Here is a 17,307-nt window from a genome sequence, read left to right on the forward strand (position 1 = left end):
ATCTATCTATCTATCTATCTATCTATCTATCTATCTATCTATCTATCTATCTATCTATTATTATTATTTTGTCTTTTGGAGGGCAATTGGGGTTAAGCAACTTGCCCAAGGTTACACAGGTAGGATTTTTTTTTTATGTGTTAGCTGACTGAGGCTGGAATGGAACTCAGATCATCCTGACTCTGAGGCTGGCGCTTTACTCATTGCAATACCTAGCTTCCCCTCTTAATTATATTTATTCATTTGATAGTTTTCTTAACTTCAATTTTATTAATCTCTCCTTTGATTTTCATTATTTTTAATTTAGTATTTAATTGTATCTTTTCATTTTTTTCTTTTTCTAGCTTTTTCAATTGCATACATAATTCATTGATTTCACTTTTCTCTAATTTATTCATGTATGCACTCAAGGATATAAAACTTCCCTTAAGAACTGCCTTTACTGCATCCCACAAATTTTTGTATGTTATACCATTATTGTCATTCTCTTGAATGAAGATACTGATTGTTTCTATACTTTCTTGTTTGACCCACTCATTCTTTAGGATAAAATTTTTTAGGTTCCTTTTAGTTTTTAGTCTATCTTTCCATGGTCCTTTATTGCATATGATTTTTATTGCATCATGATCTGAGAATGGTGCATTTAATATGTCTGCCTTTCTGCACTGAATTTTGAGGTTGATATGCCCTAGTGCATGGTCAATTTTTGTATATGTGACATGTACCACTGAAAAGTAGGTATATTCTTTTTTTATCCCCATTCAGTTTTCTCCAGAGATCTATCATATCTAGTCTCTCTAAAATTCTATTTGCCTCCTCAACTTCTTTCTCGTGTATTTTGAGCTTACATTTATCAAGTTCAGAGAGGGGGAGATTAAGGTTCCCCACTAGTATAATTTTGCTATCTATTTCTTCCTCTAATTCCTTTAACTTCTCCTCCAAGAATTTGGATGCTATACCAATTGGTGTATATATGTTAAGTAGTGATATTGCTTCATTTTCGATGGTGTCTTTTAGCAGAGTATAGTTTGCTTCCTTATCTCTTTTGATTCAATCTATTTTTGCTTTTGCTTTATCTGAGATAAGGATTGTGACCATTGCTTTTTTTTTTACTTTTGCTGAAGCATAATATATTCTACTCCACCCTTTTACCTTTACCTTGTGAATATCCCCTTGTTTCAAGTGTGTTTCTTGTAGACAGAATATTGTTGCATTATGGTTTTTATTCCATTCTGCCTATCTGCCTCTGTTTTATGGGAGACAGTCCCTTTCATATCCACACTTTCTATATGTATAACCCTTTTAAATCTCATTATAATCACATAAATTTCAATAATGACAGTTATCAGCTTCACATTTAGGGATATAAACAGTTTGTTCTTATGGCATCACAAGTTATATACATGTGTATGTGAATGTTTGTGTGTGCATGTGTGAATGTGTGGGTTTGTGTCCTTGTTTATCTTTTTATGTCTTTCTTGAGTCTTTAAATTGTAGATCAAATTTTCCATTGAGCTCTGGCTTTCTCATCAGGAAATTCTGACGTCCCTTATTTCATTAAATGGCCATCTCCTTACCTGAAAGATTATGCTCAGTTTTGCTTGGTAGTTAATCCTTGGCTGCAGTCTTAGCTCTTTTGCTGTATGAGATATCAAATTCCTATCCCTCAGATATTTTTAATGTAGAAGCTGATAGTTCCTGTGTAATCCTGACTGTAGTTCCACAATATTTGAATATTTTTTTTTTTCTTTTTGCCTGCTTGCAATATTTTCTCCTTAACCTAGTTCTGGAATCTGGCTACTATATTTCTTGCAATTTTTAATTTTGGATCTCTTTCAGGAGTCTGGTGAATTGTTTTGATAACTATTTTTACTTTCTGATTCTTGGACTTCAGGACAGTTTTCTTTGACAATCTCTTTGAGCATGCTGTCCAGTCTGCTTTTTTCATCGTGACTTTCTGGTAGACCAATAATTCTTAGGTTATCTCTACTGGATTTGTTCTCCAGGTCAGGTTTTTTTTTATTAAGATATTTTACACTTTCTTCTAATTTTCCAATCTTCATGTTTTGTTTTATTGACTCTTGGTGCATCATAGAGTCCTAAACTTTGATTTGACTGATTCTAATTTTTAGTGAATTATTTTCTTTCATTAGCTTTTGGAGGTCCTTTTTTTAGAGAGGTATTTTCTCCAGGTGGTTCACAAATGTTACTTTTCAAGGATTTGTTCTCTTTAGTAAGACGTTTTTCCCCCAATTTTGTCAGTGTAGATTTAAATTTATCTTCTATCTCTCTAATTTGGCTATGAAAATCTGTCATTAACTACTCCAAGAATGCTTTTTGGGCTTGAGACTAGTTCGTATTTCCATATGTGGTATCAAGTGTGGATACAGAGTCCATGGTGTCTCATGAAAGTGATTTTTCATGCTTACAATACTGGGAATCTATTGTCTTTGGTCTTGCCTTTGCAAGTTTCTTCCAACCCATTGTAATTGCCTATTTCCTGACCTTTAAAGTATATTTCTGCTCCTGGGGTACCAAGGGTTCTGACTCAACCTTCTCAGGCTGGGAGCTAGGTGCCTGGTTGTTGGCTTTGTGTGCTGTAACCTCTGGGTGGTTAGATTGAAGCCAAGGCCAGGGCTCTCAGTGTATCCCCTGAATTTCCTTGAGGTTCACAGTGAAATCTGTGGGGGAGGAGTGATCTGGTCACTTCAGATTTCTTCCTCAATGCTCCTGAGCTACAGCTTAGGCAGACTCTTGCTGGTCAGGTAAGGTGGGACTTGTTAGGACCCCTCCTACCCTTCACTTCAGACTCCTACTTGCCTCAGTTACACCCTTTCTCCTTGACTCCTAAGCCTGAGGCTATTACCCCTATTTCAGGATTTTTCTCTGGGTGGGACATTTATCTCTGGGTTTTCTAGGTCAGGGAGGGGGTATCACAGCATCTAGAGTTTACTTTGCCATCTGGCTTCTGGAAAATCAGGTAGTTGATTTTTAAACTTCCAGCCTGTGGGCTGATAGCCCCAGGAGAAGCTGCTGAATCTGCTGCAGGCCCTGTGTTTTATCTTATCCAACTCTGATGGATCCTCCTTTCCTGTGGTGAGATGCTGGTGAGAGGGCTGCAAATCGCCCTTAGGGTGGGTGAGTCTGCTGGCTGGGGCTCCTCACTCAGTTGTAGTCTTCTCTGTAGTCTGTGCTGGTGCAGCCCCTGCATGCTCTGTGCTCTACCTCCCCAGACCCATGTGGGCACTTTCTGCCTTGGGCTGGATTCTGCCATGCTCTGTCTCCCAGTGCATCCTGTCACTCTAAAATCTATTCAGATTCACTTTTTAAGGTTTAGTGATAGGATTCACAGATTCACAAAGGAGCTTAGAAAAGTTATTGCTTCTTTTCTGTAGTCTTGGCTCACCCCCCTGCTTAATCTCTTTCTGCCTCAGATCTGTCATCTGTAAAATGGGTACAATAATATCATTTACTGCCTGAGGTTGTTGTGGAATAAAATGTGGTATTATTTTTAATGATTCTGCAAACCTATACAATTATTTCAGTGCTAGCTATTATTTTTACACCAATCCATCCTCTGTCAAGGTTTTCTTCTTTTCTTGTGAAAGAAGTGATCACTCTCATTTGAATATTTAAAAGCACTTGCTCCTGTGACACTGATAGACTGCTTAATGTTTAAAATGTTTTGTATTTACTTCTGCCCAAATTTTCTCTCCATATAAGATCATCTTCCACAACATCTAATATGTCTTGCACATAGTAGAATAAATATTTCATATAATTAATAGAGGAATAATGTATACATCATTTAAAATTTCTAACATAATGCAAATTACACTTATTAGATGCCTAATATGTGTTTGTGTGTATCAGACATGATACTTTGTTCTATGGATAAAAAGCAGAAAAACATCTCTACTTACATTCAATTTTCTGATGATGCAATAAATACATAGATAATTATATGTGTGATTATTTGAGGAGGAACAGAGGACTAGCAACTATCATTAATCATGAAAAATTCCTGATAGAAAAAGGGACAGGAGTGGAGCCTTGAATGGAGTGAGGGATTCTAAGAAGTGGATGGCAAAGAGAATATATGCAGGAGATGCACAAGCCAAACTGTATAAAATTATTGATATTCCATGTAAAAAAAATGTAGCACTTCAGTTTGTCAGATGTACAGGGGAATAACAATTATTAAAGGTAGGTTAAAACCAGCATGGGAAAGACTGTATAAAAGCCAAGTTGGAGAGTTGAATTTCATACTAGCAGCAACAAAAGGATGCAGAAGATTATTGAGCAGGGAAGCATATTGAAAAGACCAGATAAACTGGAGAGAGGAGAGACTGGAAACCACGAACTCAATTAGGAGGCTATTGCAATAGTTTAGATAAGAGGTGACAGGGATGTGAACCAAGGTAATGACTGTGTGAGTGGGGAGAAGGAACCAGTGTAATATTCTGAAAAGTAGAATTGACAAGACTTGGCAACTGCTTAGATATGGGGTATGATGGAGGGAAAGAATAAAGCATAATTCAGGATGAGCCTGGGTGATTGGAAAGGTAATCATATTATAGAATGAAAGAATAAATGGGGCTCTAATTTTGATAAGCATTTTGGAATCTCCATACAATTACAATGCATTTTTTTCTTTTGGCAGAAATCATTGGTTAACTTTTATGACATCTAATACTTTAACTTCAGAAATTTCACATTTTTCCACCAAGCAGAAAAACTAGGACATCATGTTCTGACAAGGAATTTATTAATGTCAAATATTGCAATAAACTCTCTGGGTGAATAGTACTGTGAGGCAGATTTCAATTCAATATGAAGAATATATTCTTAACAATTAAACTGTCTGTAAATGCAACAGGTTTATTGATGTGTAGACCCCATTGCTTGTTGTTTTCAAACAGAAGCTAGGTTATTCTTTATGTAGAGCTGTAGAGAGGCTTCATACCGAAAGTCAAAATATGAATACTCAGAATTAAATATTTAGTGATTCTCCAAAATCTTGCCAAACCTTTCAGCTTAATTTTTTTTGTAGGGGGAGTAATATGATGGGAATAAATGTGTGTGTGGGGGATCTAGATTTATCAATAATGCTCCCATAATGTATAATCTTACAGAATATTAAGAGATTCATGTCAGTGACATGAAGAGGCATTGGTATATAATCTGGTTTCATGACATTGAAAATCATAAACTGTCAAACATGAGATGCAATTTTACATACATTTAGCTCCCCCAGCCTTCCATTTCCTAAAGTTACGACTCTAGGAAAGCATTCATGAGATACTTTATAATTGTTTAGAAAGAGGGTAGTTTTTTTGAATCAGAAGACTTGAGTTCAAAGAATATCTACAATACAACTTATATTACCTTGGGCAAGTCAATCTGCTTCATTTCTACAAAGTTTCTTCTACTATAAAATGGGGAGAAGTTTTTTTTTTTTAATTTTCCTCTATGTTTTATTTTTTTAGTTTACATCATTCATTTCCACAAGATTTTGAGTTACAAATTTTCTTCCCCTTTTTTTCTTACCTCCCACCCTAAAACACTGATCCCCCTGAATAACCACTTCCCCAATCAGCTCTCTCCCATATCTACCACCACACCCCCTCCAACTTCCCATTAGAGCATGGTGGATCTCTATGCCACAGTGTCTGTATACCTCATTTCCCAGTTACATATAAAAACATAATAATATGTATGTATGTATGTGTATATATATATATATATATATATATGTACACACACACAAATATATATTTAAACATTTGAATGTAAAACTTTGGATTGCAGATACGTTTCCTTCCTCCCTCATCACCCACCCTTACTGGGAAGATAAGCAGTTCAATATAGGTTTTACATGTGTAGCTATGTAAAATAATTCCAGAGTGGATATATTGTGAAAGAGTGACTGTATTTGCCTCCATCCTATGGCGACCCCCACTTGTTCTATTCTATACTTTGATCCTTTTCAAAAGTGGGAGCTTCTAACTTCCCTTCCCCCCATCCTGCCCTCCCTTAGATTATTCCCCCTCATTTTGCCTTCCCCACCACTCTCCTGTAGGGTGAGATACCCTATTAAGTGCATATGTCATTCCCTTCCTAAGTCAAATTCAATGAGAACAAGGTTGACTCATGTTTTTTTGCCTTCTCGTTCTTCACCTCCATTGCAACAATTTTTCCTTGCCCCTTCTATATGAGATAATTTACCCCATTCTCTCTCTTCCCATATCCTCTCATTGTATTCCACTCTCACCTCTTAATTTCACCTTTTAAGTATCATCCCTTCCCATTCAATTGGTCCTGTGCCCTCTGTGTATGTATAGACACACACACACAGATATATATATATATATATATATATACATATATATGTATATATATATATATATTTACACATATACTACCAAATATGTATTCATATGCCCTTATTCCCTCTTATATAGAAATACACACACACATATACTTTTCTATTCCCTTCAACTATTCTCATACTTAGAAAAGTTTTAACAGTTTTAATTATATTTTTTTTTCCATGTAGGAATATAAGTAGTTCAACAATGATTTCTATTTCCTGCTTACTTTCTCATGCTTCTCTTGCTTCTTGTATCTGAACGTCAATTTTTCTATTCAACTCTGTTTTTTTTAATCAAGAATCCTTGAAAGTCCTCTATTTAACTGAATGACCATATTTTCCCCTGAAACATAATACTCAGTTTTTCTGGGTTGGTGATTCTTGGTTTTAATCCCAGCTCCTTTGACATCAAGAATATCATATTCCAAGCCTTTCAATCCCTCAGTATAGAAGCTGCCAGGTCCTGAGTTATCCTGATTATTTTTCAACAATAACTGAAATTGTTTTTTCCTGGATGCTTGTAATATTTTCTCTTTGATTTGGGAACTCCAGAACCTGGCTATAATATTCCTAGGAGTTTTCTTTTTGGGATCTTTTTCAGGAGGTGTTTGGTTGATTCTTTCAACCTCTATTTTGCCCCCTGTTTCTAAAACATCAGGACAGTTTTCCTTGAGAATTTCTTGAAGGATGATTTCTAGGTTTTTTTTTTATCATGGCTTTCAGGTAGTCCAATGATTTTTAAATTATCTCCCCTGGATCTATTTTCCAGGTCAGTGGTTTTCCCAATAAGATATTTCACATTGATTTCTATTATTTTTATTTGTTGGGATCTGTTTAATAGTATCTTCATTTCTCATAAAGTCACTAGATTCCATTCTAATTCTAATAAGCTCCAATCTAATTCTGAAGGAATGATTCTCTTCAGTGAGCTTTTGAGATTCTTTTTCCATCTGTCAAATTCAGCTTTTTAAGGCATTCTTCTCCTCATTGACTTTTTGAGCCTCTTTTGCTATTTGAGTTAGTCTATATTTTAAGGTGATATTTTCTTCAGTCAGGTTTTTTACTCTGTTAATAATTTTCTTTCATTGTTCTCTTTTAACTTTCCAGTTTTTCCTACACTTCTCTTATTTGATTTTCAAAATCCTTCTTAAGGTCCTCTCTGGCCTTTAACCAGCTCATATTTTTCTTGGAAGCTTTGGTGCAGCAGTTCTGACTTCACTGTCTTCCTCTTGTTCCATGCTTTGATCTTTTTGTCCACAAAATAGGTTGTGAAGTCCACACTGCACTAACCTCTCACTTTGTTCTTAGCATCTATTGGTTGATAATTCTTGATTCTGCCATAGCTGCTGGTGATCTGAACTCCCTTCAGACTATGGCTGGTCAGGACACCCTGAGGCTAAAACCTTGGAATCCTGGGAAGCTGGGCTGGGATTCCAGAAAGCTGATCTTACCACTTCCTGCTGGCTTGCCAAGCTGTCCTCCGTGGGAGGTTAGTTTCTCTGTGTCATTTTTGGGGGGCGGTTCTGTACCTCCAAAGTTTGTCTAGAGCCATTTTTTATATGAATTGGAGGTGGGAGCCAGAGCTGTACAGAAATCCTGTTTCTACTCCCCCATTTTGACTCTGCCCCCTGAGACTCCATCTTATGACTTCTGCAGTCCCTTCCTAATGTGGCTATTATTCTTTTCCCTCTACTTTGTTAGTAAAAATAAATACATCAGTATATTAAGGTTGAACATTAGAAGTGCTATACAATTAATATTATGAGACGTATTGAATAACCATTTAAAAATCATTAAAGGATTTTTGCAAGTTGTCAGTATCACATGTAACCGTACTTTATATTGAGTTTTGGAATCTTTAACTACTTATCAAGTAAATACCATTTTGTTTTACATGTAATATCAAATTAGATTTTGTTGCCATGTCACAATTAGAAACAAAATAAATAGAAATTCTGTGTTTGAATCACAGTACATTTTGGCTATGGATCAATCATTAAGAAATAAATATTCCAGTGTTTATATCAGATTACCACTCTCTCACCCCTCTACCACCCCCAAGACAAAAACAAAAACAAACCAAAAGAACCTACAAATTGTTTTTCCTGTGCCTCCCAAATCTCAACTGGCCTTCTACCTAGATTTTGTTTTCCCACTCTGTACAGCTTTCCCTATAACATGCAATTGCATAGCACCAAATTTAGGCTGATTTGACACAAGAGCTACAGAAACTCTTCTTATTTTCTAGTTCCCTTAAATTCCTCAGTACAATCAATGGGCATTGATTGATTTTTTTCTCTATGATTCTAGTGCTTTGGAATTTCTTACATCTGATGTATGAAATGATCAGAAGATGACAAAAGAATCTTTATACAAAGAATTACTGCTTTTCCCTTGATTCCAAAGTGACTTCATTATACAACGGAATGCCTGGTCAGCTATGGCAGAGCTATTCTGTAGCTGAATTTCCCAGTTTCTGACTATTAGGTTCCCAAATTCTGACTATTCTATCTATTCTGAATTACTCACTCCTACTTTATCATTATTCTACTTATATACCTTTTTGGCTACAGTTTCATTCCCTCCATGAATACTGAGCTTTCAATATCTGAGCTTGGAAAATATTATACAGTCACATCTGGAATCAAGAACTTGAGTAATCCTTGATGAAAAGGTAATATTCCTTGAATTTTTTACCCTAAATCTAGACTATTGCTTTGGCGTAGGAGTGAAAATAATAGGAATGGAAAAATTTAAACTACATAGGGCCTGAAACCTTTAGGAGAATCTTATGTGTTACTCTGAGACTTGGAGGAAGACATTAAATGTAAAGTCCTATAAGTTATATGTGTTGATAAGTACAAGGTACTTGTAATATTAAGGAAGCAAAGTACCCTGAAGGACAAGGATAAAAAATACCTGTGTCTTTCCTTAGGTTAAGTGTTGGAAAAAAAATTGAGATAGGAAAAAAAGCTGGTTTTATTTTTGACTGCCTATAACCCTTTCTGTGTTTTTTTTTTGTTATTGTGAAACGTTTACTCTTGGAAAGGGCAGGTAATAAAAGTACAAACTGCAACATGCAGGTAATAATCTGATCAAAACAACACCCTGGCATCAGGCTAGATTTATACATGGCCTGTTAGTACTAAGCAGAGGTTGGAAAATACATTTGTAATGACTAGAGATTGTAGGTGGCTGATGTCATATTAATGTTCAGTGATCATAAGATGTGAATGTTGACATGATTACTCCAAAAAGAGAGAAGATCTGGCAATCAGTGAGAGGGAGCCTGGAGTGGATTCAGAGGAAAAAGTTTGGTTAAAAGAAATATGATAAAGTGGGAATAGCATCTGATTCAGGTTCAAAGCTGGCTTCAGTACTTGCAATCTATATGACCTAGCACAAACAATTTAAACTCTCAGGCCCTCCTTTCCTTATCTGTATGCACAGAGAACAGTGATTTGTCATCGGTAGGAATGAAGAACAGTGCCATGTAACCTGCTCCTCTTTTGGGTTTGCTCCAAATTGATTTGCATGGCAAACAGGGACGTTATGGGCATTGAAAGGAATCCCTTCACCATTGTTCTAGCCACTACTTCTGAAGAATTGCTAAGTGTAGTCTCTGGCATGATTTGAAGAGGAAATAGGCTAGTGGCCAAGGGACATATTATGAGCTAAAAGGAATTTCAGATAAAAACCTCAGATAGGAATTTACAGTGTCCTACCAGTAATTCCAGCAGAAGAAAAACTGCTCAAAATGCATGCTTAATGAGTGCATAAGAACTCAGAAGACAGACTTTCAAAACACTGAATAGCTAATTGTTGGGAAGAGCTGAGTTACAATAGAAATTTGCTAAAGACATCTCCAGGGGCTAAGGAGGTAAAGAGCTGGCAGAATATTCCCAAAGAGGCCACAGAAGGCAGCAGCTTTAGCATGCCAGAGTACTCATGGAGAGCTCTTAAAGAGAAGATCAGAGAGAAGACAGGGACAAGAAAAAAACCGTATGCATTTCCAGATGTTCCTTATTCATTCTATGGTTGTCCTTTCTCACTATTAATCTTGTGACATAAATGAAATCTTTCTTATGACAGCTGTAAATTTCTGGTAATAAATTAGATGATACTATTGCTTCTGGTGTTATTTTTGTTGTCCTTGGTGTTATTATTTTTCTCTACCCATACTTTGTCCCAAGCAGTGTGTTTAGTTATGCAGGTATGAATTAAGTCTATGAGAATAACAGGCCCTGACTTTGAAGAATTGGTGTTGGGAGAGGAATGAAGTATTGATGGCCTGGGCTATTCCTTAAAATGTAGGTCATGGGAAATTACTGAGCAATGTGATAAGGGATTTAGAGAAGAGGAGAGATCTTCCAGGCTGAAAAGTTGTGAAGAGATCTGGACCCTGACTCATGGTGGCAAAATCCATAGTCAGAAAAGGAAAGTGAGAGAGTTGGGTAAGGAAAATTACTTGCAATTTTTCAAGTGTAGTACCTCAGAAACCTGTTAAAATACTTGGTCAGATAGGCAAATAAGAAAGGAACACTTGCACTAAGAAATCTCACTTTGACATCATAACTTGATAGGTGACCCTGTTTAAAAAAAAAAACTTTATAATTCAGTAGCATTCTTAATACAATGAGAATCCTGGAGTAACCTTTTCAGTGTAGCTATCTATTACAATGATGAGGTCTAAGTGAATAGATGAATTTAAATGTCTTAACAGGTTATTAGTGTCCAGTTGCTAGATAATGTTGATATTTTCAATTTAAAACAAAGACCTCTTTGCTAATCTTCATTTTTGCTCACATTGAAAAGAGTAATTTGAACTGAAATAAGTATTAAATTGAAGGAAGGAATAATTAGGTTGGATAAGAACACTTCTCAACTGCAAAGATGATTAAAGATGGCAACAGGTTACCAATTTAAGGCTTTTAAAATAATCCTATTACATAGTTTCTGCACTGAATATTATTTAGTTAGAGGAGACTAGACCATAATACATCAATCAACTGGGGTGGGGTTGCCACAGGACACTGAATTTAGAGGGCACTGACAGCACGCAGAGTCCTTTATTAGCCAAGGACAGAAAAAAAAAAATAAAACTAAACAAAACAGAGCTTAGCACATAGTAAAGACTCTTAGTTATTATGTGAAGCTCTAAAATGTGGATAAACTCTTCCCTCTTCAGCATCTACTAAACTGAGGACTTTTTTTATCCTGACTAATCTTAATGTAATTTGTATTATTAGTCCCAGATATGAAAGTGTTAGTCATAGTTTTGTCAATCAACAAGTTATTTACCACTGAACTGTCATAGACTTACATTTCTATACTCTTTAGAGGATACTGAAAGTATAAGGTGCTTAACACTTTCTTTATATAGCCTTTAAATTATGTCTATAAAATAATTACAGAAATGAATTAACATATTTTAATATAGAAATCTTTAACCACTTAAAACTGCACTAAGACATTTTGGTTGAGGTATTTAAGCTAATGGCATTTTCATGGGTCTTCTAAATCTTTGATTATACTCAGGAAGTACATCTATTTATGCACAAAAGTATCTATTCTGTTTTTTTTTCTATCTGATACATAATGTAAAAAAAAAAAACTAAAGCAAACAAAAAAAAACCCGAAAATTTGTTTTGTATCTTTGTTTTATCCTAGAAAATGTGGAAATTAGAAGTTCTTTGCAATGTTATAAGCCTTGCTTCATTGTCCTAACCCAGCTAGAGATACCTAATTTTTCACACCATTTAACAGATTAATCCAGCTCACCTGAATGCTCAGCCTCAGAGCATGTTAAGCAATCTCCTGTAAAATGGAATACTTCAGGAGTACTTCACAGATTTTCTCTATGCTAACTAGGCACTTGAGAGACATTTTTAGTGTACCTAGAATTCCCTTGACTATATGTCAAGCAGATGTGGAAAATGGCTTCCTAAATCAGTGAGTTTTACCCCCCTCTCTCCTTTAAAAAAATTTGCCACTGTCACTGAGAAAGTTATAAATGCATACTGAAAATCTATAAACCACTTAACACACCTGGAAGACTGTGTATAAATAAAGAATCATTTCTATGTTAATGACTTCACCTTCTCAATCCTCCCTTAAAATCTATCCCTGATTCAAAGGGGGGAAAAGTGCTTATTTATTTAGAATGTTTTCAGAATTTAATAAAATAGCTTACATTAGGCCATCCATTGTTTAGTTAGAGAATAATTTAATTTAATCTACTAGATAGAGGTATTTTAAAATTATAGTTTCCACATTCAAATTAATTAACTTTCATTGTGGTATGTTTCTGAGCTCAAATCCAAGCCCTGTTAAATACACTCTCCATGACCTTGGTCTACTCATGTTTCTTCTCTGGGTGTCAATTTCTTTGTATGAGAATGAGCTTTTGTGTACTATCCAGCCATGCATCCTATCATCTCATAGAGACTAAATATTTTCTGAAAAGTCTCATGCTACTATAAATTCAACAGCCATACTATATCTAGTTTTATAAAACACCATACTCTACCCCCTTTTTAGGATACTTAACTAAATACAATTTTATATTTCCCTTAAAAGCCTCAAGGTATTTAACCATTGCAATTATATTTCTTATCTGGTGAAAGTAAACACTTCCTCTCTATTATATAGCTGACCATGAAACAAGATTGCTATGTAACTTGGAACATTTGCATCCTCATAGGTCTTGCAGGAGTCTATGTTAGTATTCACAGAAAGGAGTGATTCACTCTACCCAAAAATTTCCTACTTTAAAAACTGATGTAAACAAAAACACATTTTTCTATTGAAGCCTATTATTAAAAATTATACACGTTTCCTTAGTGATGATTGAGAAACCAATCTAACCCCTGCTCAAAGAAATATCAAATCTTAGAATCTAACAACAATCTACTCACTATCCACTCCCACACCACAACTCATTCTTTTTAACCCATTTTGTAAGTGGTTGCTGTTATAAGGACTTACACAGGATAAAATGTCTCTTGTTATGTGTGTTTTTTAATAAAGGAAGAGAAGGGTGATTTTATGAAGAGAAATGAGATATTTATTCAGGATACTGTGAAAGATCTGAAGTTTCAAGCTTCTCTTCCTCCTCCTTTTCCTTTCCTTCTTCAAACAACATGCAGAATTATTATTTTTTCTTTTTTTTTCCCAGGAGGTACATTTTATTCAACATTACTTATTCCATATAGTAGAACACTTAAAAGCATGAGCCTAGATACATGACAGTTGTTCACATGATTCAGTTGCTTTTGAAGCTTAAACATTTTTTTCAAATGCTTTATTAAATTCTGATTTATATCATTCATTTCTGCCAGATTTTGATTTACAAATTTTCTCCCCGTTTTTCCTTTACCCACCCCCCAAAATGGCAGTCCCACAGGATATTCCCTCACAAAATCTGCTCTCTCCCATATCTCCTCCCATACCCCCTTCAACTTTTCCAGGAGGGCAGGTGGATCTCTATGCCCCAGTGCCTGTATAAATTCTTTCCCAATTACATGTAAAATAGTATTAATAGTAGTGTGTGTATGTCTATATATATATTAAACATTTAATTTTTAAATTTTGATTTCCAGAGTCATTCCTTTCCTCCCTTGTCAACCACCCTTACAGGGAAGATAAGCAATTCATTATAGGTTGTACATGTGTAGATAATGCAAAACATTACCATAGTAGATATGTTGTAAAATACTAACTATATTTCCCTCCTTCCTATTCCACCTCCCACTCATTCTATTCTCCACTTTGATCAAGTCCTTTTCCAAAGGTTGGTGCTTCCAACTTCCTTGCCCCCCAGCCTCTCTTCCATCTTCCCCCCTCTCATCCCCTTCCCTCCTACTCTCTTATAGGGTGAGATACCCTATTCATTATGTAAGTCATTACCTCCCTGAGCAAAATTCAAACAAAATAACGTTGACCCATTCCCTTTTGCCTGTCTGTTCTCCCCAGCCCTATTGTAGCCATTTCCCTTGCCTCTTCTATGCGAGATAGTTAAACTCATTTTGTCTCTCCCTATCTCCTCTCATTATAATCCTCTCTCACCTCTTGATTTCACATTTTAAGTATCATCTCTTCCTAATAAATTGGTTCTGTGCTCTCTATCTGCATATACCTGTAAACATATATACAAATATGTGTTCATACACCAGTATGTAATGGAAATGTAAATTTTTAAGATCTCCCCTGCCCCTAGGCTAAAGTGCACCTGGAGCCTGGGGGGTTGGGGGGCTTGTTTGTCAGTAGATACTTTTTGATTGGCCAGTGGGTACAGAAGTTTGTCACATTCTCTAAGCCAGGAGAAGGCTATATAAACTCTGATTTAAGGCTTTGTTTTGGGGCTCACTTTGATAAGTGTACTGTGAATCGATCAGATGAGACTCTGGGAAGCTGTTGCTGAGAGCCCCCCTGCTTTGAAAAACGCAGATGTTGATTTGATATGGATATAATGGTTGGACAGTTTGGAAACCTGTCTACTTGTTTCTTTGTCTTGATAATTCTGTCTGTATACTCTGAAGTTCAGGGTGCTGACCTTTTCCCCCTGAACTAGTGTAAGGGTTATGGGATTTAAAGATCTTCCATGCCCCATGGACGTGCTGACATAGCAGAGCAAGAGAAAGCGGAAAGCGAGAGAAAGTGAAAGCAGAGCTAGCGGTCCTGCGGTGGCTGGCGGCGGTTGGCAGTGGTTGCGATGGCGGCGGCAGCAGCAGAGGCAGCGGCAGCGGCAGCGCGAAGCCCTTTTTTTTTGGGGGGGGGGTTAACAAGCTTACTTTAATCAGTCAGACATATATTGTTTACCTTGTTCCCGAGAAAAGGTCAGCACCCTGAACCTCAAAGTATACAGGCATAATTATGAAGACAGAAACATCAAGTAGACAGATTTCCAAACTGTCCAACCATTACATCCACACCCAGTCAACATCTGGGTTTCCACATTCTGGGTTTTTCAAAGCTGGGGGACTCTCAACAACGGCTTCCCATAATTCAGATAAAATCACAGAACACTTCTCAAAGTGAGTCCCCAAAAACAAAGCTACACATCAGGGCTTATATAGCTTTCTCCTGGCTCAGAGAATGTAACAACCTTATTGACTCACTGAATGACCATATTTTCCCCTGAAACATGATACTCACTTTTGCTGGGTAGGTGATTTTTTGTTTTAATCCCAGCTCCTTTGACCTCTGGAATATCACATTCCAAGCCCTCTGATCCTTCAGGTTAGAAGCTGCCAGATGCTGTGTTATCCTCATTGTGTTTTCAAAATATCCAAATTGTTTCTTCCTGATTGCTTATAATATTCTCTCCTTCTTCTGGGAATTTCAGAACCTGACTATAATGTTCCTAGGAGGTTTCTTTTTGAGATCTTCTTCAGGAGGTGATTGGTGGATTCTTTCATCCTGTATTTTGCCCTCTGGTTCTAAGACATCAGGGCAGTTTTCCTTGAAAATTTCTTGAAGAGTGATTTCTAGTTTCTGTCTTTGATCATGGCTTTCAGGTAGTCCAATAATTTTTAATTTATCTCTCCTGGATCTGTTTTCCAGGTCAGTGGTTATTCCAATGAGATATTTCATGTTGCCTTCTATTCTTTCATTTGCTTGGATATGTTTAACAGCATCTTGATTTCTCATAAAGTCATTAGCTTCCATTTACTCCAATGTAATTCTGAAGGAATTATTCTCCTCCGTGAACTTTTGAGATTCTTTTTCCGTATGGCAAATTCAGCTTTTAAGGCATTCTTCTCCTCATTTCCTATTTCAGCCTCTTTTGCCATTTTATTTAGTCTGTTTTTAAAGGTGTTATTTTCCTCAGTAAGGCTGTTGACCCTCATTTCATAATTTTCTTACATTGTTCTCAATTCTCTTCCCAATTTTTACTTCCCTTCTCTTATCTACTTCTTAAGGTCCTTTATGGTCTGTAACCAGCTCATATTTTTCTTGAAATCTCTTGGTGAAGGATTTCTGACTTCATTGTCTTCTTCCTGTTTCATGCTTTGATCCTTTTTTTCCCCCCAAAATAGGGGTCTAATGTTGGATTGCTCTGCTTGGTTTGCGTCCTTTGCCTGGTCATGGTGCCACTCAGTCACTTCACTGCTGGGCTTTTTGCCACATTAGGAATCTGCCAGCTGTCAAGGGAGCTTTGTTCCAAATGCTGGGATTTTCTCAGCTGCAGGAGGTATTAGTTGGGTGCCCTCTCTGGATCCTTCACATGCTCTGGCAAGCTTGTCAAATACCCCAGCACCTCCATCCTAGGCCGCAATCCAGATCCAAGGAAGTTAAAGCAAGAGTGATTACTCCTCAGATTGGTCGCTTGGTCCCCCTACACTCTGCAGGCCATTATCTGAAGCTGCCACATGGTGGTGACTGTGCCATAGCCATCAGCAGCTTCTCAACCCATGGGTAAAAGCCAAAGTACTCCCAACTACTGGCTTCCAAAGTGTGCACTGTAGTGACCTGTCACTTTGTCCTTAGAATCGATTTCTTGATAATTCTGGATCACCACAACTTCTGGTGATATGGAGTTCTTCTAACAGGTCGTTGGTCAGAACTGCCCTGGGGTTAAAAACTTTGCATGGGTCTGTGCTCAGCTTCCAGAGGACTGTGCTGGCTCATTCCTGTCAGCCTGCCAGGTTGTCCTGAGTGATAGGTTAACCTCTCTGTATCATTTTGTGGTTTCTGTAGGTCTAAAGTTTTTTTAGAGACCACTTTTGCATGAATTGGATGTGGTGGGAGGTGGAGCCACATGGAGGTCCTGTTTCTACTCATTTTTTTTCTTTTAAATTGTTTTCTTTTTTCTTTGTATGCCTCATTTTTATTTCAAATGGTTCTTCTCTCGCTTCCTAGTAAAATATTCCCTGGTAAAATATACATAATCAGAAAAAAAAAAAAGAAAATCAGCACACTGGTTATGTTTA

At 36.6% G+C, this 17,307-nt stretch overlaps 1 pseudogene; it reads left to right on the forward strand.

The window, feature by feature from the left end:
• LOC138145716 (receptor-type tyrosine-protein phosphatase epsilon-like) overlaps positions 1-15,156 on the forward strand; it is a 28,541-nt pseudogene extending 13,385 nt beyond the window's left edge.
• The last annotated feature ends 2,151 nt before the right edge of the window (positions 15,157-17,307 follow it).

The sequence above is a fragment of the Petaurus breviceps genome, unplaced genomic scaffold (assembly GCF_028583685.1).
Source record: "Petaurus breviceps papuanus isolate PSGF00001 unplaced genomic scaffold, PetGlider_PUasm1.0 90743, whole genome shotgun sequence".
NCBI lineage: Eukaryota > Metazoa > Chordata > Mammalia > Diprotodontia > Petauridae > Petaurus > Petaurus breviceps.